This window comes from Marmota marmota, unplaced genomic scaffold (genome assembly GCF_001458135.2).
Source record: "Marmota marmota marmota unplaced genomic scaffold, marMar, whole genome shotgun sequence".
NCBI classification, from domain to species: domain Eukaryota; kingdom Metazoa; phylum Chordata; class Mammalia; order Rodentia; family Sciuridae; genus Marmota; species Marmota marmota.
In genome coordinates this window covers 579,171-605,131 of record NW_026002626.1, presented here as the reverse complement: position 1 = coordinate 605,131, position 25,961 = coordinate 579,171, and the positions used below count along the sequence as shown (strand labels likewise).

At 37.3% G+C, this 25,961-nt stretch overlaps 1 long non-coding RNA gene across 1 annotated transcript; it reads left to right on the top strand.

The window, feature by feature from the left end:
- The first annotated feature begins 508 nt into the window (after window positions 1–508).
- LOC125614579 lies at window positions 509–25,337 on the top strand. The gene is made up of 3 exons (XR_007345156.1): window positions 509–735; window positions 11,946–11,950; window positions 25,327–25,337. It is a non-coding gene; the product is annotated as an uncharacterized LOC125614579 (long non-coding RNA).
- The last annotated feature ends 624 nt before the right edge of the window (window positions 25,338–25,961 follow it).

The window sequence follows — 25,961 nt, the reverse complement described above, 5'->3', positions numbered from 1 at the left end:
TATCCACTTGATGATGGTTGATATATTCTATATATGTCAATTAAGTCTAAGTTATTGATTGTGATATTGAGTTCTATAGTTTCTTTATTCAACTTTTGTTTGGAGGATCTGTCCAATGGTGAGAGAGGTGTGTTGAAGTCACCCATAATTATTGTGTTGTGGTCTATTTGATTCTTGAACTTGAGGAGAATTTGTTTTATGAACGTCGCATCACCATTATTTGGTGCATAAATATTGATAATTGTTATGTCTTGTTGGTGAATGGTTCATTTTATCAGTATATAATGTCCTTCCTTATCCCTTTTGATTAACTTAGTCTTGAAGTCGATTTTATTCGATATGAGGATGGCCACCCCTGCTTGCTTCTGAGGACCATGTGTGTGGTATATATTTTTCCCAACCTTTCACCTTCAGCCTGTGTATGTCTTTTCCAATCAGATGTGTCTCCTGGAGGCAGCATATTGTTGGATTTGTTTTTTTAATCCATGTTACCAGCCTATGTCACTTCATTGGAGAGTTTAAGCCATTAACATTTAGAGTTCCTATTGATATATGGTTTGTACTTCCAGCCATGTTTGATTATTTATCTTTTTTTTTTTAATTTAGTTTGTTTCTCCATGATTAGCTTTCCCCCAACCCTCTGTCTTTACTGAGGAACTTCCCACTGATGGTTTTGGTTATTGTTTTTCATTTCTTCCTCGTGTAGTGTTTTGCTCAAAATGCTTTGCAATGCTGGTTTTCTGGCTGCAAATTCTTTTAACTTTTGTTTATCATGAAAGATTTTTATTTCGTTGTCGTACCTGAAGCTTGATTTTTCTGAATACAGAATTCTTGGTTGGCATCCATTGTCTTTCAGTGTTTGAAATACATTGTTCCAGGATCTTCTCACTTTCAGCGTCTGTGATGAAAAATCCGTTGTTAACCTTATTGGTTTACCACTGAATGTAATCTGCCTCCTTTCTCTTGTAGCTTTTAATATTTTCTCTTTGTTCTGTATATTGGATATCTTCATAACAATGTGTCTTGGCGTTTGTCTACTGTGATTTTGTATGCTCAGTGTCCTGTATGCATCGACAATTTCTATATATGTTTCCTTTTTTATTTCTGGAAAGTTTTCTATAATTATTTCATTCAGCGGGTTACTCATTCCCTTGGTTTGAATCTCTGTACCTTCCTCTATCCCGATGACTCTTATGTTTGTTTTTTTTTATGTTATCCCATATCTCTTGGATGTTTTTCTCATGATTTTTTATCAGCCTTTCTGAGTTGGCTAGACTCTTTTCAAGATGATATATTTTGTCTTCATTATCTGACGTTCTGGCTTCTACTTGCTCCACTCTCTTAGTGATACTCTCATTTGAGTTTTTAATTTGGTTTATAGTTTCCTTCATTTCTAGAATTATTGTTCGATTTTTTTTATAATCTCTATCTCCTCATAAAGATGCTTATTTGCTTCTTTTATCTGTTTATGTAATTCATTTTCAATGTGTTCTTTCATTGTTTGAATTTGCTGTCTCATATCCTCTTTGAGGTTCCATTCCATCTGTCTAAGATATTCCTTGAGTTCTTTATTTGACCATTTTTCTGATGCCTCTAGGTCCTCCTGAATATTCAGGCTGTCCTGCATTGTTTGTACTCCTTTTCTTCCTTGCTTTTTCATGCTTCTCATGTTACTTCTTGTTCTGTTTGACTGCTGAGTTACTGTTTACTCCTATAAATTTATTTGATGCTTGGGAGGAAAGGTATTAGGAGGGAAGGGAAGAAGTCACTAAAGAGAATAAGTAGGTAGAATTCAAGGGGGAATAAGAAAATTGAAAAGAATTGAAAAGACAAAAGAAAAAAAATAGAAAAGAAAAAAGAAAAAAAAGAAAAAATAATAAAAAAATAGAAATTTAAATTTTAAAAAAATAAAAATTTAAAAAAAAATTAAAAAATTAAAAAATAATTTAAAAAACAACAAAAAAATGAAAATGAAAAAAAAACCCAAATTAAAAAAATAATAATAATAAATGCAGTCTTAGAGTTTGATTAACTTCTGTTCCAGTAGGTGGAGCTGTGCCCACCGGGCCAAGCTTCTCCTCTCAATAAGCGGGAACCAATCACTGTGCAGTAGCTCCTCCTCCCAGACTGGGCGGGTCTCCAATCCTGAGTTTCTAGGGCCTTCTCTTGTTTCTAGTCACTTCCCCACTTTTCCTCAAGCCTGGCCCCGCTCACCGGTGACGCTCACAATACTGGCTACACGCCAGTTCTGCTGCTCCCGGGAGCCCTGTTTTCATGTACGACTGAACACACTCTCCCTGTTTGCCATTCCCTCAGACCCTAATTTTGTAGAGCTTGGGGCTGAGAACCCTCAGCAAATTTTGTTTGCCCTCCAGTAGCCACGCCCCTGGTAGCTGGTATAAGAGACCTCAGTTGTCAGCACTGGTGGGAGCGGTAGCCGAGAGTTCCACGCCTCGGGTCCCGCGCCACTCCTGATTCCCTCGGTCTGCCTATCGCGCTCACGGGAGAGCTGGGAGGGGCCCTTACAGGAGAGCTGGGAGGGGCCCTTAAGGTTTCCCCTCTGTGTGGAGAGGGAAGGCTAGTGGTTTACACACCTGTCGCTGCTGTTTTCAATGAAATTATCTCCTCTGCCACATTCTGGTGACGTCAGTTCTCTGCCATGGTGGTATCCCATGCAAATGGCGACAGTTCGTTTCCCTTTGCCGGGTGACCAATGCAACGGGTGGGTCCTGACTGGCTCTCCCAAGCCCCGTTTCAATCCTGTGGCCACTGCCTATGAAGGCTCGGTTGGCATTTACCTCCGTAGGTTCAGAAGGGCCGATCAGTTGTTTCAGCAGGGTGGTTTAGTGCTGAGTCACAGCAGTTTGTCTGCGAGAAGCAGGCGATCAGGAGCTTGAATTCAGCTGATCCGGGCTCAGTGTGTGTTCTGAGAGGCCCAGACTGTTCGCCCCAGATCCACATCAGCTCAGCATTGCCTAGTGATCCTGAGCAAACAGCATTTAGACAGTTTATGACTCCCTATGCCCGCGCAGCTGAAGAGGTCAGAGACTTGATCTCTCCGCGCCCACCACCATGTTGTATCTAAAATGTATATTGTTTTAATGGAAGCATGAACACTTCATGACCCTCTTTTTCTTAAATGGCTTGCAGAACATTATAGAAAGTTATCTTCAGATATAAATCCATAGATGTTACCTATAATTTTTAAGCAAAGCCAGCCTTGTACAGAAAAAAAATTGACCTATTTATAACTTCAAAAACCTGCTTACTCTTGAAAATCAAATTATATATTCTGGGGCAGGGGCTGAACTTTCATTCATTTTATTTTTTCTTTCTTTTTTGTACTTAGGCTAATATTCATCCAGTAATTAAGAATGGCTGCAAAGAAAATCATAGATACCTAAACTTCTCTGGATACCTGGAATCATTGGTTTGCTAAAGTCAGCACACACTTATTTATTTATGAGAGTAATTTTTATAAATTTTGAAAATTATTGTTTAACCCAAACATTATTAAATATTATGTAGATCATATAAAAATCAGAAATAATTGATACTCAAATTTCATTACTTCTTAATTACTTTTACCATACCATGATCCCAGCTTATGAGATTATCTGTACCTGCTTAAATTTTGGAATTAATATATGTTAATGAGATGGCATCAAAACTGTAGATAAATTTGAGAACTAAAATCTTCATAATATTCAATCTTCTAACCTGTCAGCAGTGGATTCTGCCATGAGACTGGATCCCATTCCAGCAGAAGCAGCACAGCACCTGGCAGGATGGAGGTGAGGACAGTGGCAGCCAGGAGAGGGGGTGCTGGAAAGAGAGGATTCATAGTTCCATGGGCACCTGGAGAGGGAATATCCAACAGAAAATTGAATGAAGGACAAGGTGTCACTAGTATTCCCAGGAGCTCAGGTAGGCTGATCCCAAGTTCAAAACCAACCTTAGCCAAAGTGAGGCACTAAGAAACTCAGTGAGACTCTCTTTCTATAAATAAAATTTAAAACAAGTCTGGTGATGTGGCTAAGTGGTTGAATGCCCTTGAATTCAATCCCTAGTACCAAAAAAAAAGTGCTCCATATCCATTCATATTTAGCACTCAACTTGAATTCCCTATGTATTACTATGTACACTATAGTTTTTTTTTTTTTTGTTTGTTTGTTTGTTTGTTTGTTTGTTTTTTTCTGAAATACAGGTCCAAGAACTATTTATCATTGGGAAGTCCCTTAGTTGCACTTCTCACAATTCTTTTATTATACAATGTATTCATTTTGTTTGTTACATACAAACCACTGTATGCAGCTATAAGTTATTGTTAAGTTAATAATTTAGACTTGAATCAAAAATATATTAAAGTGATGTTATTTACAATCTTGAAGGGGCTTTTTCTAAAATAATTTGTAGCAACCAGATGTGCTACTCTATTCTTAAAACTTTATTATAATGTTAGAGTCTGTAAACAAGTCTGGATGGCACCTGGAATTTTGCCAGAGGGAGTGGTTTGTGAAGTAATGCCAGTGAGCCATTAAGTGTGGAGATTCCTTATTGGTTGACTGCTGTATCGAGTTTATGTTAATTAAATAAGCTGTGTGGAATGTATAAATATCTCTGTTGTCCTACAATAAATGGCTCCCACTCCTGCTGTATTAGTCTACACAAGTTGCTCGTCACCCCCTGGTTATTTTGCTGCAGCCGGACTGCGGCATTATATTAAATTAGGTTTGGCCTGAGGACGACTCCACCCTTGAGTCTGGGATCTGCCAATGAAGGTAGTGCTCACCCTACCTAGTGAAAGCCTAGTGCAGAGGACACTCTTAACATGGCAGTGTTTCAGAAATGACAGTGCTGAGCCTGTGAAATGTGGAATCCTAGGAATAGGGTTCTGTGTGACCTGGGAAGCTGTCTTCAGCCTCACTGTTCCTCCGCATCTACACTGCCTTGACACATGGGAGGCATAAGTGCTGTGAAGCTATTCCAGTCCTGAGGCTGATAAGTAAGTGGGTCATTTTGTTTCCATTCTCTTTCCTTGCTTAAGAAACTCCACTAAACACAACATGTCTAAGGGATTTTCCTTTAACCTTAAAGTAGGGGATGGAAACTAAAAGCTTGTTAATTGCCATGTAATTATGAATCTGTGATATTTACATTTAAGACCTATTCACATCTTGAATAAATATAATATTTAAGATACAACAGTGTTTTTATTAATGTTTATGAAGCCTAGTATGCTCTCTGAACTGTGGCATACAAAACTGTTAGTGAAATTTTGAACAAAAGTCAAAATACAAATACAATTGTGGGCATACTTACATACATAAAATATGTTTCAGAGAAATGACATTTGCATAATTATCTAACTCAAATTATACCAAAAATAGAAATCACACTTTTTGTCTCTGAAAATTTTGAGGGGAAAAGTGAGCAAAGAGAGCAGCATTTATGCCAAGGATTGGATCCTGATAGAAATGGAGCAGAAATTTCTGTGCACAAAAATGAATGGGCAATTAGTATCAAGAGACAAACAGGAGCATGGTACAGAGTTATCTCTCATAGAGTCCTGAGTTGTGGCTAGGAGGGCTCCAAGTGCCATCCTAGGAGGAAGGACCCCTTCAGGGTCTTGAGAATGTTCACACAGCAGCCAGCCTACAAGGGCCCAGTTAACTGGCTGCCCATTGTCAGACCTGCTGAAAATCTGTAATTCCTGGTACAGCAGAGATGCTTAAGAAAGACACACACACACACACACACACACACAATCACATTCAGTAGAAAATGAGCACCGTCTTTACTTTTTTCTCTCTTTCATTTATACAGCATTGTTAATTAAAACAAGGGAAAAGAAAAAAAACATCCTTTCAGCAGCTTAATCCTTACAAGCATGGATAAATATTCTCAGGAAAACTTTGTTTATGGTCACAGTGCTTCATATTTCTTATCAATTAACTTGTGGTTAGTTATTCTGAGTCAAACACACACACACACACTCACACATACACACACACATATATAAATATATATATAAATAAATATATATATATATATTACACTTGGCAGAACACTCTTTTCTCTTATCTTCTTAAGACAGCAACAAGGACACAGTTCAAAGAGTTCATACTTTTTCACAGAACTCCTTGTTTTGCTAAGCACAGCAAAACTTAACACTTTGTTTGTGTGTGCGCACAGTTCCCCCCTTAAATAACAATGACGGCGATTGTGCCTGTCTTAGGTTGTGAACCATACTGCAACATTCTTACCCGTCGTGGAGGACTTCCACTAATGGAAAATGAAAGCCTCTGTCTTAGGTTGATATGTGCAGTGATTCATCTTACCCATCATTGGCAGCAATCATCTTAACCATCAGGGGGCGTATAAAGTCACCACAGGAGGATAAGATAAGAGATAAGTGGTCATACAACAACCAATGATACAAACAAGTATAGATATTCCAAGTATCAAAATCACACATATCATTAATTCTTTTAACTAGGAAATAGTAGGAAGTCAAGATGTTAACTATGAAAATAATTCTTCATTTCCTTCATATTGTCTGATATTATCAATCATTTCTTTTCAAATGATGAATTTCTGTATCAAAGGAACACTGTTATCTATCAGATTAAAACAACACATATTTTTTTTTTACTTGAATACATTTTTTTATGGTGTAACAATAGTAAATAATCTATAGCAGCTCTATTATCCAAAACTCCTTGTCATAAAACCTGCTGTTCATTCAACAAGGCTAGAGCAGTAGATGTATGTTTAATGTTTTTTCTTTTTTTTTTGCCATTACACATGCCAATTTCATAGCTGTCTTATAAGCTCCTACTGTCAATCGAGGGATCCCTACAAGGGAAAAAGTCAATGCATCAAACTCTGCTTTAGGTAATAAATTTATATCATCCTTACAGTCCGATGTTAGCATAGCCATTCTTCGTAAATTACGAGAAGGATGTTCAGGAAGCAAATCATCAATGGAGGGAAGGAAAACTGTGAGACGACTAAGACAGCAACATGTTCCATGAGTCATATTTCCCAGTATATAGTTGAATGTAAAAGTTCCACAGGAAAAACAAACAGCCTCTTGAAAATGGCACATGTCCATAACTTGAAGGAACTGGAAAGGAATTATTACATGCAAAAGCAGGTCCCATAGATCTACACTTAGTTGCACAATTGTGAAGCTCAGTGCAGGTGTCATTATCTGTTACAATAACGGTAGTGATTATAACTTGAACTGCATTTCAGGGTAGGCAATAAGAAGGCGTGCCCCAATTAGAATAATCAGCATAAGCAATAGTTTTATCAAAACTGGAGAAAAAGGTCATATTTTTTATTTCTTCTGCAGGATGACAGACAGGTAGTAAACAGGAACCCAATACTGCTCCCAAATGGACATCTTGTTTTAGGCAGATATTATCAGTCCCTGCCAATTGAGCCAATCTCAGCCATACATTGGTATGATTGAAAGAGGCAACTTCCATAGCTCCAAAAAAGGAGAAAAATGTTTAGGGACAGTATCTATAAGATGTAAAACAAACCAAAGAAGTAAGAGCATTCATGATGTAGTTTTAGAAGATTCAAACCGTATCAAACAAGAAGGAATCCATCAAGGTGCGGGATCATTTTGTGGAAAAACACAGGCAGCTGCTTTTCCCCACATTAATACAGGATCAGGACCCATCCATTGTCCTGTTAAAACATCTTTCCACCTTACAAGTGGATGGGCTGTTTGTCCCTTAGCATGCCATAAGCGATCTGCAGCTGTCAGTTTTGTAGCTGGGTCTACAGTTAAAAAATTTAAAATAAATAATACATGTGCTAAACAAGAGTGGGGACTGCCACTTCTCCCCCCTTTTGTTTTTGACAGATATGCTTTAAGAGTTTGATGAGCTCATTCTACTATGCCTTATCCTTGAAGGTTATAGGAATACCTTTCATGTGTTTTACATCATAAATGTGAAGAAATTTTGCAAATGATGTACTAGTATATGTTGGTCCATTATCTGTTTTAATATGTTTAGGGAGACCCATAATAGAAAAGGCTTCCATACAGTGAGAAGTACATCTTTGACCCTTTCCCCTAAATGAGGAGAAGCATAAATGAAATGAGAGTAAGTATCTATAGACACATGAACATATGCTAATTTGCCAAAAATGTTAATGAGTAACATCCATTTGCCATAAATGACCCAGTAAAAGGCCTCTGGAATTAATGTCAAAATTAGGAGAGTGTATCTGTGCAGAGCAGTGGGAAAAATTGTGAATAATTTGAGAAGCCACTTCATGAAAAATTTTACAATGATAAGCTAAAGAAGAGGCATTATGGTGAAATTGAGAATGTAAAGTTTGGGGATCCATAGATGGAAAGGCAGACATTTTGGAGGCTAAATCAGTGGCAGCATTTTTCTCACCAAGTGGAATGACCTTTATGTCTAATAGAGAAACCTTTAATTCTGTTACTCAGTACTGGATAATCGTATTAGCAAACACTAAGCCTACCTGTGTAGGTTAGGAATATCTGTAGGCCTTAAACTAAAAAATTCTGTCTCTGTCATCTCCTCTTGATCATCTCTTTTTATAGTTATCAGACATTTCTGTCTGAGAATCCTTCTTTGTAGCCTCCAGTCTTACTTATTTTACTTATCTCATGCTAACATAAGGTGTATAACTTAAATAATAATAATAATAATTATTATTATTATTATTATTATTATTATTATTATTATTATTATTATCATTTAAAATGCCCAGGAATGGCTGTTTTGGTTTTAACTGTCTTTACTGAGTGTTTAAGATGAAGCAGTCAAACTGACTTTTGTTTTTATCTATTATTAATAGTCAGCTGAGTTTTTGTGGGAGTCATTCCTGGGGAAACTTTATAGCATCTTCTCAGTTCTGTTAGTGCCATTTGAACTAGGATGGGTCCAGGTCTTGCTTGACTATGTGGCTTCCCTCTGAAGAATCAGGGATATCTCCCTTCTCTAATGATCCTCCTCTTCATAGAAAATGCACTGACTGGCTTTCTGTTCTCCAGTGGTCTCATTAATCTCCCTGATCGAGGGGTCATGTGGCCCAGAGTTGCAAAGCTCTTTAGAGAAGTCCCATGTTCCCTGGATTCAGACTGACTCAGAGAGCAAGAGCCAAATATTGGTTTTCTTGGCCCTTTTGATTTAACTTTAATTTTAAAACTTCATCTTAAACATCCAGTAAATAAATTTTAACAGCCTTATATTAAGAGTACTGGGCTTTAATCCCTATAACTTTATAATTATTTATCTTTTTTATTAATTGGGGTCTGTATTATCCTATCTGTCTTGTAGGTGATGGCTTATTGTCTTAAATTAACCCAGGATGTGTGTTTTAAAGCAGTACCTCTGTAAAACATTAACAGGCAATCTTTAGACCATTTATAAGAAAACTACAAAATAAAATATGAAAACATATTTAGTTCATGTAATAGGTACCTTGAATTTTGGCTGAGTTACACATTATATCTCCTGTTTGAGATCCTAGTAATCTTGATAGAAAAAAAACCAAAACCAACTTTTGAACATAACTTTAAATGAACTAAAATCTGGACCACTGCTTTTGTAGTCATTCTCACATGTAGTAAGATGGGACACAGAGCCTTATCTCAGGTAAGGCAGGGCTCTTCATAAATCTTAAGTGTTTTAGTTCTTTAGTTGATCTTTGTCTTTTAAATATCATTTTACAAAGTTTACATAAATTGTTTGAGGTCACATGAACATTAGCTAATACCATATGATATCACATTTAAAACATGAATTAAAGAAAGGCTGAAAAATTTTAACCATTTGTGGAAAGGTAGCAAAATATTTTGTGCTTATCAATATTAACCTTTACATAGATTAGGCTCTCATTAACTTAAAAATACATTTAAATTATTTCCCAATGTAAAAAGTAATATAAAACTTTACATATCTTATTGATAACAGGTAAATAAATCCACAATATGCTTTTTTAAGCTTAAAATTACCATAAAACCTAAGAACTCCAGCTTGATATAATGCTCTTTTAAAGCTTCTACCTTACAGACTTGTATATTTGGAAAATATGAGCACATTAATAGCATTACAATTACATTGATGTTTTTATATTAACCAAGTTTAGCTTTTAAAGAAATGACAGTACAATGCTCTAAAATAACAGTTCTTATTTAACAGGATGTTTAATTTTTATGGTTACTTGGTCTAGAAAAAATAAAACTCAATAAACACAATGTTATGGGTAAACATGTTTTAAGAAATTTTTGTCTTCTTAACACATTACTGATTGTAAAAACAAACTTATACAGACCTTAGTAAATCAATCAGATATCTAACAAAAGTACTGATGAATGAGTAATCCCATATCAAATTTACTTTACTTATTTTATCAAAATATTAGACAAGTATATTTAACAGTGTTAGTTATTTTTTGAAGGAAAAGTCCTAGAACCAAGGCATATTAGACATTTTATAGACATTAATATTTTATTAGTTTTTTGAACACCTAGAAACACTTGTAAACTTAAATTTAAAGACATTTATTTTTATCTGTTTATTAAATTTAGATTGAACCATTTTAATCACGTGAATTAAAGATATTTGGATCCATTCTTAAAAATTTTTATGAGCGCTTCTTATATATGTTAATTTGTATATCATATATATGATATATGGACATATGCACATATACACATACAACACATAACACAAGTGTGCACACATAACACAATAGTAAACGCCTTGTATGTTTTTGCAGGTGAAATCTCCATTGAAATGTTTTTTTTTAAAAAAAAAAACTCCACAGTTGATTAAAAAGAGAACTGATCAGAAAAACATTAATCTAAGTCTGTTGGATCAAAATCATGAGCTCAAAAAAATACAGAATCTAAGAAAAAGGAAGAGTCCTAGAAAAAATGACTGGCCAGTAGTTAGTAAATACCATACAATTTACGTTTCTTTTCCCTTAGGCCTCAGATCAGTCTCCTACTGAGCTTGCAGGCTTCTTTCATTTGCATTTTAATGTAAGTTCTGACTGAGGTCTGGAAGGAGCAGGGAAAACTGTTATCTGAGCAGACACCTCATGTATAAGGCATTTTAACCATAAGTCATAATTTTTAGGTTTGAATGTTGAAAATTATGATACAAGTTTAAGGCACAATTCACAAAATTTTATATCTTTACATCTTGTTTTGTCAACAGATACCATACTATGATTTACTATCCTTGTCTAAATTAATGCACTGGTAAACACAATGACATTTTCCAAGGCTACCCAATTCAAAAATTGGTGAAAAAACTAAATGATTGGTAGTTACTTGCCAACTTGGAAGTAGAGCTCTTTAGTTTTCCATCCTAAGTATTTAAGTTCTCTGGCATGAATTATCTGAAATCATAAACTAAACAATTACCTAAACCCAACTTATAACTGCAAGATTGTGCAATGCTTCAAAAACCCATTCAGATAAGTAGACAGAGGTAGCATAATCCTTACAGTGCAGGGAAGGAAGGTGGGAGTTCCCCGAAGCAAAATAGGGCTTCGGTAGCTGCTGGGAGTCCCTCAGACCCTCCCTTTACTTACAGGATTAGCTCCTCTTTTATAGGTGGTGGATCCTTTGTTTTTAATTTAGAAGTGTCATAAATGGGGGCCTCATCATCTGAGGAATCACTTTCACTCACTGAAACTATTGATTCCCTGTCCTGAACCTCCATCCAAATTCCCTGCGCCTGCTGTAAAAATCCATGCACTTTTACATCTGGAGATAAAAGTGCATCTTTTACCAACTTCTGAAAAGAAAAATTAGCTACAGGTAAACTGTCCAGACCCTTTTCCCTTAAATATTTTTGCAAATCTTCTTTTACATTTTCCCAATCAGGAACCATTAAATTCCCTGAGTACCAAAAAAAAAAAAAAAAAAAAAACAGGAGATGTAGTTTTAATAGCAAGTATAAAAGCAGAAGCTGTTTTTCTATTAATTACAATTCCTTGCTCCTTAAGCAAAGTCATAATTGCCTGTTGCATTTGACTCTCTGCTGCCCACCCAGGGCCACCATCTGTCAGACCTGCTGAAAATCTGTAAATCCTGGTACAGCAGAGATACTTAAGAAAGACACACACACACACACACACACATGCATTCAGTAGAAAATGAGCACCGTCTTTACTTTTTTCTCTCCTTTTTTATACAGCATTTTTAATTAAAACAAGGGAAAAAAACATCCTTTCAGCAGTTGATCCTTACAAGCATGGATAAACATTCTCAGGAAAACTTTGTTTATGGTCACAGTGCTCCATATTTCTTATCAATTAACTTGTGGTTAGTTATTCCAAGGAACACACACACACACACACACGTATGTATGTGTGTGTATATATATATATATATATATATATATATATATATANTATATATATATATTTTATATATATATATAAATTTTACACTTGGCAGAACATTCTTTTATCTTCTTAAGACAGCAACAAGGACACAGTTCAAAGAGTTCATACTTTCTCACAGAACTCCTTGTTTTGCTAAGCACAGCAAAACTTAATATTTGTGTGCATGAGCACACAGCCCATTCCTCCCTGTGCCAACCCAAACCCTTCCCCTGCCTCAAAGGAATCTGCCTCAGTCTGGCTGGGCACAATTCACGAGCCACTTGTCAAGCAGGAACGAACTTTATTTTTAGCATACATGCCGCTCCACACGAGCTCTCCAGGAATTCCCTGAGAGCTCAACCACCACCTCCGGCACTTCCAGCAAGCACTCTACCAGAACTCCTAGGTCATTTTCAATTTTCATGCTCTGGAGGAAGACTTCTGGGTTGCATGGGTGGAGCCAAAAGAGCCCCCCAATGATCAGCTCCGTGGTCTGAAAGGGCAGGGAAACAGCCCAATGAGCATCATCAGAGAGGAGCCAATCAGCTGAAAGTTTGCTGGGGCCCCTTCGGCTGTGGCTCTCAACATCTCCCCTTCTCTGTTTAATTAAACAACAAGCATTTGGCTTAGGGACCATACCTGTCTTAGGTTATCCAATACTACATATCCAATATACATATCATCATCGGATGATCTGACCTCAAGGCATCAGCCTCCTGTCTTAGGTTGGTACCATTGCAATTGGATCTTACCCGTCATTGACTACCGGTCCAGCATACAGCCACTCCTGTGGATAGGCCTTTGTACCAATGAGGGGGTGAGGTTCTTTGCCTCACCTCTGTTAGCCCCAAAATTTTAGCTGAACAACCATCACAAGCAGAAGGGAGGAGGATACAAAATGCCATGACACCAAGCCAATTGACAGCTTCTTTTGGAAAAATTGTACCACTGATGACACCATCATCAAAAATACCCCAGTACTACAACAAGTCACTGCACCAACAGATAGTTCACAATGCATACAAGTGATACATAGTCCAGGCAAGTTCTACAAGCAGTTCAAAACAGAGGAATCCATTAATATGTCCATTTCCTCCCAAAGCAAATCAACTTTTTCATTGAGCATCACTTGTTGAGTTACATTATTCAATGATGCATCAGTTTATACAGTTTGTTGTGGTAGCTATTGAAGAAGCTGTAGTTTGGTTTTATCTTTGTCTTCACCAGCACTGTGATGAAGATAGGAATTCTGGCAATGATGGCTAAAGAGAAAAATATGTAACATTCCAACAGGCACTAAAAGAAAGCAATTTTCTGAACAATTTACATTATCCTGAACAGAATTAATAAATATAATGAAAAGGAAAGTTGAAAGTAAACAAACAGATCTGTTAACCTCATTTTTTGTTCACAAATTAAAACAATCCTCAACAGCTGTTTACCCAATTTAAATTAAACCATTTAAATCACTTGAATAAGAAAAAAAAAATATTTGGATCCATTTTTTCATGAACGCTCATCATATATGATATATGGACATACACACATACAGTCATACAACACAAAACACAAGTGTGCACACATAATAAAATACATACAACAAATAACATAACAGTAAAGGCCTTGTAAATTTTTACAGGTGAAATCTCCATTGCAATGTTTAAAAACTCCATAGTCAAAAAATAGAACTGATCAGCAAAACATTAACCTAGGTCTGTATGAGCTCAAAAAACAACATAGAACTTCATGATGTGGGAAAGGGCAATAATAAAATAGGTATTGAAAAAAGCATTCTGGTTTCATTAGCCTCCAGGTGTGGGAGAACCACTGCCGAAGATTTAAGCATAGCCAAACGGGAGTTCTGGATATCAGCTGTTATGGATTTGAGCCAAATCATCTTCTTTTTGGTCTGTAGAAATCATTTAGTTAATCTCTCTGGAATCCAAATCGGCTGCTGTTCTCCCTGTGGAAACACACAAACAGACCCCCGACTCCAGACAATCACTGGGTCAGGACCTTTCCATTGTCCGGTTAGAATATCCTTCCAAAGTACCTTGGGTTTATGTAAATTTTTTGGACACATATGCCTTTCTGCAGCGTTAAGCCCTGATGAATCCAAATTTAAAAAGTTTAGAGTAAAAAGGGTTATTTTAAGTTTATCTTTGGGGGATATATACCCCTTCCCAATTCCCTCATTTGCTTTAATAAGTACATTTTAATAGTTTGATGAGCTCTTTCAACTATGCCTTGTCCATGTGGATTGTATGGGATTCCTGTTATATAAGCAATGCCAAATGATGAGCAAAATTGTTTAAAAGAGGTAGAAGTATAACCAGGGCCATTATCTGTTTTTTAATGTTTTGGATTGACTCCAAGATTAACTTGTGATAAAAATGTCACACAATTTTTACATTGTTTTATTATTTGTCTAGCGTGTTCCTTAGTTATTTTAAAATGCTTTTGTAAAGTATTAGCATTGACATGGAACCTTTTATGAAAATTTGTAGCTTCCTCTAGTGTAGAGATAATATGTATGTCATGTGTAGTATTCTCTACTAAATCATTGCCCAAACTAAGGGCTCCAGGCAATCCTGTATGTGCCCTGATATGTCCTATAAAGAATGGATCTTTTCTGTCCCAGATTAGACTTTGTATAGTGGAAAACAAAGAGAAAACAGTAAAGGAATGGAAAATCCTACCAGCATCTTCAAGGGATATTATAGCATTAACTATATACTGATTATCAGAAAATAAATTAAATACAGAATCTTTAAACATCCAAAAGCTTGTAATACTGCATTAAGCTCTACTTTTGAGCTGATTGTTTGGATACTAAAAATGTAAAAGTTTGATCAGGGGTAACTACTGCTGCTGTACCATTATTTGACCCATCAATGAATATATTTGGAGCATTCATGATAGGTGATTTTCTGTCTTTTTTGGAAAAACTACAGGATGTGAAGACCAAAAAGACAATAAAGGATTAGATGGTAAGTGGTTATCAAATGAAACATTAGATTTACACATGATTATTGCCCAAGTATTTAACTTATTAGCTAACTCATCAATTTCATCCATAATATATGGAGTAATAATTTTATTGGGAGAAATTCCAAACACTCCCTTTGCTGCTTTTATTCCTTTGAGTATTAATTGTCCTACAGCCTCTGGATACCTAGTAAGAATAGTGTTAGGAGAATAAGATAAATGTATCCATAATAATGGACCATCTTGCCAAAAGACTCCTGTAGAAATATTTTTTGTTGGTAGTACAATAAATAATAAAGGCAAACGTATATCAATTCTATCCAAATGCATGTTTTCTATATATGTTTCAATGATTTTTAATGTCTTTCTTGTTTCAGGTGTTAACATGCAGGGTGAATTTGGATCTGAACCTTTTAGGATATCAAATAAAAGTCCCAACTATCCTGTTGGTATGCCTAGGTAAGGCCTTATCCAATTTATGTCTCCTAATAACTTTTTAAAGTCATTAAGTGATTTGAGTTGATCTACTCATATTTGAATTTTGGTGGACAGACCATGGTTGAGGATAATAGAACTCCTAAATAATTAATTGGAAAACTTAATTGTACTTTATCTATTGCTGTCTCTAGATTATAATTTTTAATAAGTTTGTAAGTGTGGCATAACATTCTAGCAATGTGTTTCTATCTTTGTGTGCTAATAATACATCATCCATATAGTGAAATATTTGTAGTTCAGGATTTTGATTTCTAAGTGGCTGGATTACTTTGTTAACATAAATTTGACACATACTTGGGTTGTTAGCTATCCCTTGAGGGAGTACTTTCCATTCATATCTCTGTTCAGGGCCTTCATGATTCAGTGCAGGGATAGTAAATGCAAAATGTGGACTATTCTCAGAATGAATTGGAATTGAAAAAAAAAACAATCTTTAATATCTATAACTAAAACATACCAGGTTTTTGGCAAAGCAGACAACTGTGGAATTCCCGATTGAGCAGGTCCCATAATAACCATCTCATTATTAATGGCTCTTAAATCTTGCAATAATCTCCATTTACCAGATTTCTTTTTGATGACAAAAATGGGAGTATTATGGGGAGATACAGAAGGTTGTAAATGTCCTTCCTCTAATTGTTGTTAGACCAGGTCATGGGCTGCTTGTATCTTTTCTTTAGTCAGGGGCCACTGAGGAACCCATACTGGTCTTTCTGATTTCCAAGTAATTTTTATTGTCTCAGTGACCCCTCCTGAAAACCCAATCCATATCTATCTATTTCTTCATCTATTTGTATTGGTGCTACTACACTTTGTCCTTTTACTTCCATTGCTGTTTGAATAAGCCTATCTACAAATTCAGTATAAGGTTCATTAGCTCCTTGTATTACCTTAGATAATTGACCTTGTAAACCTCCATGTCCTTATAAAGTCTTCCAAGCCCTAACCACATCTGCAGCAATTTGTGAGTATATGGCAGAATCATATGCAATTTGTTGCTGCTGATCCTCATAAGGTCCCTTTCCTAACAACATATCTAAATTTCTGAGGATAACCAGCTGCTGCATTTCGCCTAACCATCTCCTTGCAAAATTCCTCATTGGCAACCTTCCATAACAGATATTGTCCTCAATTTAGCACAGTTTTACACGTACTAGTCCAGTCTGCTGGCATCATGTTCAAGTTGGTAATGGATTTGACCATGCTTACAGTGAAGGGTGCTTGAGGACCATAGGTTGTTACAGCCTCTTTTAGCTGCTTTACTGTTTTGAAATCTAAAGCATGGTGAATTTGCTGCCCTTCTGCCTACTCAAATACAGGGCATGCTAATATTTGAGGTCCTGTGTCAGGATCCCATCTATCAACTACGGGGGGTTGGGGGCCTCCCAGCATATGGAGGTGGCCCTGTTGGCTGGAAACTTACGCCCTCTGGTGACAGAAATGTGTTAGTAGCAGTCTCCTGTTGTAACGTTTCCCCTGATGGCTTTTTCTGATTTAAACTTTCTTCCTGTGTCTGACTAGCTCGAGAGACCTTCTCTTTTACTTGAACTTTTTCCTCTGTCTGACTAGCTCAAAAGACCTTCTCTTTTACTTGAATTTTTTCTTCTCTCTGACTAACTTGAGAGATTTTCTCTTTTACTTGAATCTTTTCCTCTGACTAACTTGAGAGACCTTCTCTTTTACTTGAACCAATATGTCTTCTCCTTCCTCTCCCATTGTCTGAACAGAAGGCTTTGGACTACGCAACCAAGATACCAATGCCCACAATGGCAATGTGCCAACTGGCAGAGTTCCTGGGTTTTTCTTTTCCTTTTCCCTTAAATCTTCACCATGATGGTTCCATTGTGATATTTAACAACTCCTCCTTAAAAAGCCATGGGCTACATTTTTATATTGTATCAACATATGCCCTGACTGTTCTTGATTTTACTGAGATGCCTCCTTCATCTAACAATTTAGTTAACACTCTTTCGGTTTGTTTTTTACTAATTTCTGATCCCATATTTCTACTATAATACAATCCAACAAGATGACAACAAACAAAACTGAAACAGAATGAAACAAAAATGGAACAGCAAAAAATCATTATGATAGCCTTTCTATCCTCCTGAAATATCCACCCGTCCTTTCTTCCTATCTGTTCCTCAGACGCAAATAGTTTTTCCTCAGATGTGAGCAGTTTTTCTTCCATCTCACTCATCTCCAAGGACAGGAAACTTAAAACAAAAATGAGACAAAATGAAAGAAGAATCTTAAAATGGCTACCTATCCTCTAGTCCTGCCCTCAGGGGCAAGCAGTTTACCTTATCACTTACCCTCAGTCATTCCCCGTGTGGCCCACCAAATGCTGCAGTCTGGCTGGGCACAATTCACAAGCCACTTATCAAGCAGAAACAAACTTTATTTTTAGAACACACACGCCTCACCACAGGAGCTCTTCAGGAATTCCCCTCAGAGCCCAACTGCCACCACCGGCTTCCCACAAGCCTCGCAACCCCGCCCACCACTTCTCCTGCTCTTGAGGCTGATTGGCTGGGTCGCATGGGCATATCCAAAAAAAGTCCCCCAATGAGAAGCTTCATGGTCTGAAAGGGTGGGGAAACAGCACAATGAGCATCACCACAGAAGAGCCAATCAGCTGGCAGCTGGAAGTTTGCTGAGGCCCCTTTGGCTGTGGCTCTCAACACACCCCCTTGTGAATATCCAGTTTTTCCAGCACTATTTATCGAAGATACTCTCCTTTCTCCAACCCATGTTTTCGGCACCTTTGTTGAGAATGATTTGCCTGTAAGTACACAGGGCTATTTCTGATTCTGTTCTGTTCCACTGGCCTGCATGTCTGTTTTGAAAGGGGTGAATTCAAATGGCCAACAAATTAATGAAAAAGAAAAAAACAGCATTCAACTTATTTAGCCATCATGGCAATAAGAATTAAAATATACTATCTCAACCCAGATAGAATAGCTATTACCAAAAAGAAAACAAATTCTGGCAAGGATATGAGTGAGAGGAAACTCTCAAACATTATTGATGTGAACGCAAACTAACACTGCCATATGGAGAACAGATGGAGCTTCCACAAGAAACTAAAAGTTTATCTACTATATGATGCACTTCTGGGTATATCTCCAAAGGAAATGAGAAACCTGCCACCTGTGTTCATGGCTGCACTTTTTACAATAGCTAATATGGAATAAACCCAGATGCCCATTAGTGGAGGAATGGATAAAGATACTGTACTATATACACACAGTTGTATATAGTGAAATATTATTCAGCCATAGAATAATGACATTCTAGGGCTAGGCTTGTGGCTCAGTGGTAGAGAATTCACCTTGGGTTTGATGCTCAGCACGACATAAAAGTAAATAAGTGAAATAAAGGTATTGTGTCCAACTAAAACTAAAAAATATTCAAAAAATTTAAAAAAGAACGACATTCTATCATTTACAGAAAATGGGTGGAATTGAAGGATATTATATTCAAAGAATTAAGTCAAATTCTTCATGTTCTTATATGTGTGTGTTTTTAAAAGTCAATCTTAATGTATAACAGTGATTACTAGAGGCTGGGAAGTGTTGAGGGGGTAGGTAATGGGAGGTTACATAATGTGTACTAATACTGAGTTAGATAGAAGTAATAAGTTCTGGTACTCTATAAAAGAGTCAGGGAACAATTCTTTGCAATAAATTATTTTGTTTTATGTCTAACCAGAGAAGAGCTCAAAGGCCCCAATTATGAGGAATGAGAGGAACATGAATACTAATTGTCCTGATTTGATCAGTACACAATGCACACATGTATTGAAATATTACACTGTAGCACATAAATATGTAAGATTATTGTGTTAATTTAAAGTTTGAAATGTTTTAGGTGAAAATGTTAACTACCCTGGTTTGAGCATTATATTCTATATATAAACATCAGATTATCACCCAGTACACATAAATTTGTAAAATTAAAATAATACTGTTTTTAAATGATGATTCTGGAAATTATCAAGAATACAAGCAACAATAAATGTTGGCAAGGATGCAGGGAAAATGGTACACTCATACATTCCTGGTGGGGCTGCAAATTGGTGCAACCACTATAAAAAGCAGTATGGATATTCCTCAGAAAACTTGGAATAGAACCACTTTTTGGCCCAGCTATCACAAGCCTCAGTTGATACGCAAAAGACTTAAAATCATAATACTACAGTGATGCAGCCAAATCAATGTTTATAATAGCACAATTTTTAATAATCTATGGAACCCACTTAGGTGTCCTTCAATGGATTAATGGATAAAGAAAATGTGTTATAGAGACATAATGAAATATTACTCAGCTTAACGAAGAAAGAAATTATGGTATTTCCTGGTAAATGGATGGAACTAGGGAATATCATGCTAAGCAAAATAAGACAATCACAAAAAAAAAAAAGGTTGAATGTTTTCTCTGATATGTGGATGCTAATTCAAAATAAGGGGCTAGGGAAGAATGGAAGTACTTTGGAATAGATAGGGGGAGTAAAAAGGGGATTGGGTGTAGGGGCAAGAAGGATAGTAGAATGAATGACTTTATAACCCTATGTGCATATATGATTACATGACTAGTATAACCCTATATCAGGTACAACCAGAAGAATGAGAAGTTATAAACCATGTGTTCTACTGTCATGTATAATTAATTAGAACAAATTATTTTTTTAAAGTTGATAGTGTATAGTGGTAGCTAATGTGTCTCTCAGCCCCATAATCCCAGTTTGAGCTGAAGAGGGCATCTGTTTTGACACTTCAAATTTGAAGGAGAAAAATACTTTTCCATCTTCTTTTCTTTACTTTTTTTAAAAGGGAGAAAATGAATAGCCAAAAAAATCAGCAGTTTGGGGAGACATGTTTGAGTGACTTGAATCTGTATTATTTTATCCAGTATTGTAAAGGGAACAATCAGAATACAATTTCCATTTAGAGCAGAAAAAATGGAATGGAGGATCATGCTCTTATTTTTAAATCCCATGATGCTAACACAAAGTTTAGCCTGGCTGCCATCCATTTAGATTCTTAGGAATGGTAACAGAAGTCCCATTGCAGAGCAAACCCTCTTCCCATGGGAGCACTGTTCTGGGGCAAATGGAAGTTCAAGAAGAACCTTTCCTCTGGAGCAAGAAAAAGAATGTAATCTGTCCAAGCCACGCAGACCAACTCCAGAGAATGGGGTTCCCTGCCAATCAGAAGGTTGCAGTGCACACACTAGAAAGTTCTATTCTTCCCTCACCTTTTTCCTGGTACAGGTATTTGTCACCTATTGCTGGGACTTTCCCAACCCTACCTACTAGAGTACAGACCTCAACTCTACTACATTTATGGAAAATTCTAGTTCTTCTTTGTCAATGCCTTTCCACCCACAACTAATTCCAATTCAGATCACTCTGAACCATATCCCACTGCCAGGAATACATCATCTTTGGAAACCATGAGGTTTATTTGTCATTCAAATTGAAATCATAACACAGTGACTCTGCATCTTTTCAGAACACATGCAGAATTAACCCTGCCATGTATTTCAGTAATTTATCTATAATGACATGGAAAAATAATTAATTCATTCATTAACTAAAAATGTAACAGAGTGAATGACCTTAGCAATTCTGTATGTTATTATCATATATCTCTCATAAAATATAAATATCCTTTATATATGTATGTTCTCCATCCTTGTGTAGCTTAAAAAACAGCTCAATAAGGCTTATCATATTGAGTGCTAACCTCTGAGTAGGTGATAACATACAGGGGCCATATCAGATATACAAAAAACAGAGTTCCCCACTCCATCTATTCACCAAGTTACAGCAGGCACTATTACTCATGGATTCTATATCTGTAAATCATTTGTAACCTGAAAAGCAACAACCTGAGATATTTTTTTTGATCATTGGTGGAGATGTACACTGCAGTGAAAACTTTGAGTCACTTGTCCCATGCACACATCCCCAGCTGAGAAGGTCCATGGGGATGGACACTCTACCTTCTTCTTTCAGCTCTTGCAGAGAAGACCAGAGCAGGGAAAGGCAGTGCAGCACGGGTCAGGAGGCTCATTCCATTAGGACAGGGTTTTTGAATCCTGACTCTGGCACATGGTAGTAGGCAGCATCAAGCAATTCACTTAATACTTCTGAATTGTCTCCTGGGTAAAGAAAACAGATTGTAACAGAATAAGCTGTTTCTAGGATTGAGATTAAAGCCTATGAGATGGGTGTGTGTACTCTCTACACAGTCGTTCAGAGAACACATAATTATCTTCATTTTCTATTTGGTAGAGCAGCAGGAATTTCATCTGTATTACCCATGCTCTGTGTTTGCCAAACCATTGACTCATTGGTTTGAAATGGGAGATTGTGCATTAAACTTCTTCCTTACGACACCTTCTAAAACTTTAGTAGTGTGACACTAGGATAGAGGGAAAGAACACTACAGAATCAGGTAGTATGTTTCTCACAAAATTCACAGAATATATTGAAATTTCATATCAAGACAGCCAAAAAAAACTTACTCAATTGAAATCTGAACACATTTTATGTATTACTGTTTAGCAAAGTTTAATCTAAGGTACAATAGATCCCAAACTATTTTACCTTGAATTTTTGCCAAATAATAAAAAAAAACAAATAATAATAACTATAATGTATTTTTATTACATAACAAATATTTTCAAAGGTTTACTTAGAATCATACCAATTACACTCTCCAAATATTCTGTATATTTGGTGTTGTGTCCTGATGTTATGGATGGGAAAACTGAGGCTCAGTGTAGGCTGCTTCTCCAGTGATCACAGCTGGGAGATGCAGACTGTGTGTTCACACTGGTGCTCTGTGTCAGAGGCCTCCTGGGTGCAATGCTTTGTCACCTTGGTGCAGCCCACACAAGGAATACATGGCCTTGGCTTTAGAGGACCATAGGCTGATGGGGAAAGGTGAATGCACACATGGGGACCTTTAAACAACCTTGCTGAGATATAATTTATAAATAATGTATAATTAATATGATGCATATATTTAAAGGGTACAGGTCTGTGAATTTGACACTGTGTATATCTATGAAACCACACCATACTCAGAATATTTCTGTCACTCTGAATGCCTCTTTTCCATCCATCACTCCCTGAGATCCTGGCTCCATGTAACTGTTGATGAGATTTTTCCACTGTAGACTGTTCTGCATTCTCTAGAATTTTATCTAGATAGAATCACATGTGCACTCTCTGAGCTTAGGAAATGCCAAGGTCTTGCTGGCTACATTCAGTCCATCCAAAAAAGGGGCTGCTGCTTACCTTAATTTGAGATGCCCATGACATCTCCTGATGAAAGAGACGCTCTGTCCCTCATCCCCCACTGCTGAACCGCCTCTATAGAGGAAAAAAACTGGACAAAAAAGCCAGTCTTTTTTTTCTAAAGAAACCCCTGCCCAAATTGCATTTAGCAAAGTTCAGTTCTACCTTTTTAGACAAGCACTACCAAAATGGTGCCCCTTATCAAGACTATGCCAGCAACCAAAGCCCAAGGTTATGATTTTTGGTGCAAACCTTATCATGTGCTTATCTACAATATATCTTCATTTAAGCACATTATCCATTCACAGGGAAGACTTAAAATGTAGCATCAATGCTTACAGGTTTTTATAAGAGTCCTATGCTTCACATGCCTGGAAGGACAGAGTGTCCACCTGATGATCCCAGAAGCACATAGTGTTGCCAGAATCCTGTACAGTTGTAACCAGGGCACAGGGCTTCTGGGGAGTATCTCTGGAGCATAGGTGCCATGTGCCACATGCACAGGTGTTGGGACCATGATCTTAAGTCTTCATGGTGAGTTTATAAATAATTCATATAAAAGACAAATATTTTGTACTATTAGTATAGTCTCAGAAGTAGAGGAATACTGAAGGATAGAATTATGTGTGTTTTTCAAACTTGTTTGAAACTACTTTTAGTGGGGAGGTATTAGGGATTGAACCCAGGAGTGCTCAGCCACGTCCCTACACATTTTTTTTTATTTTTTTTATTCTGAGACAAGGTCTTCTAATTTGCTGAGGCTGCCTTTGAATTTGTGATTCTCCTGCCTCAGTTTCCCAAGCCACTGGGTTTACAGATGTGTACCACCACAATGAAAACATTTTTTAAAGAAGATAAAGTTTTGCAAAAAGAATAGTGTAAATATGTAAATGGTGTGAACTGTAAAGTTACCTTGTAAAAATCAAAAGCTAAGAATTTTTATCTCTGAGATTTTAGGAAAAGGAGAAAAGTAGCCTCCCACCACCTACTACAATTCATAGAAAGGTCCATGCTGAACACCTGGAAGAGGCAAGACTTATTTTCTGCTGCCAAGAGAAGTCTAGACACCCATTCTCACATGGTGAAGATTTTGGGGAGGTCCAGGAAACCAGCACCAAACCAGGGTCAGAGAGGAAAGCCTGTTCTTGGGCAGAACTTGGTGGCCCAGTTATTCACCAGAATCCACCCCTTGATTGACTTTCCTTTCTAGCAAGACAATTGCTGGCTGAATTCTGGCTACAATTCTGGTTTGGGCTGGCCTGAGAAGTAGCCCACCCCTGGGGGTGAAATTACAGGCATTCTTACTGTAAAGAATTTGCATGCCTCCTACCATCCCTTGATATACAGCCCCAAAATCACCTTCTCCAGGAAGTCACTACTACCTGTCAGCCATGACCCTCCTGTCCCCATATCAGTTTGCACACAGCTTTAAAGGAGGATTTCTAAATTGTGACCATTGAGGTTAAGGGTCAGGCCTTAATCATCTGTGCATCTCTAGCACCTGGCATCACAATATGTGTTTGTAAAGTAACAAGAAATAATGGAGATTTAAGTTCCTTTGAGGTTTGAGCCAATGGCTTATCAGGCCAAGTCTCCCAAAGTCCAGTTATCTGTGTGGCATGGTAACAGGCTCTGCCATGTCTTTTCTTTATAAACAACTTTCATTTCCCACTGGGAAAGACAGCCCAGTGGAGCTTTGAATGCTTTCAAATGAGAGCAGGAGTAACTCTGCTGGTGACCCATACCCTCAATCTCTCCATCTCTCCAACAATCCTGGTAGGAAGTCACTTGCTGTAGGTTCATAATTTTCACAGACATGACCTGTTCCTGTCCCTCTAGGTCACAGTTTGGGAATGACCAGTAATGGCTCAGTTCTGCCCATGCATCTCAGCCCCTACTAAAATGCATTCAGGAGGAATGGGCTCCTTGCACTAAATATATAATTTCCTGAGGTACATTACAAACATTCTGATAGCTATTTGTTTTAAGTCCCACCAATTCTCATGTTATGTACCAGAAGGGCACACATGCCATGCTTGAAGAAACTCTGAAGCAATATCTATTGATTGATTTGCAAGGCCAGAATTTGAATTTTAGTCTGCTTAGCAGAGACTTCAAGTACTAGGCAGTGGAAGAGCACTGCTTAACCCATTGTCCTACCAGAAGGCAATGAGCATGACCAAGGCTGTGCCCTCTGAGAAGTAGCAAGAGCCCCACACAGTATGGGAGAGAGGCCCTAATTACAGACCCTAAATAAACAAACAAGCCAACAACAACAAAAGCATGGAGTATGGCTCAGTGAAGTGTATCACCCCAAATAGCAAGTTACAGAAAAAAAGGGGGAAAGATAATTATCAACCTGGGCAGACTCACACAGGTGTCTCCTATGTTGGTCTAATTAACTGAGTGGGGTCTGCACACAGACTGCTTCCTCATTACAGATGATTGACACCAGGTTCACGGTAGCCAAGAACCACCCAAGCAGCATTTTCCCCACTGTGTTTTCTGTAGGCCAAGCTTTGCTCTCCCTTGCATTGCCAACTACTGCTCCCCTCCCCTCAAACAGCTCTGAACACATCCTTTTTCCATATGGTCCAGAGGGGGTGAGAAGGAATGAGAGTCTAAGAAACATCTGTCACAGAGCCTCACTCATGTGACCTGGTTATAAGCTCATGAGACCAAAGTTATAATTGGGGGGGGGGGCAAAAGTTGCCCCCAAAGCCAGGCATGACATTCCATAGTGCACTTCCCTGTTTATGGCACC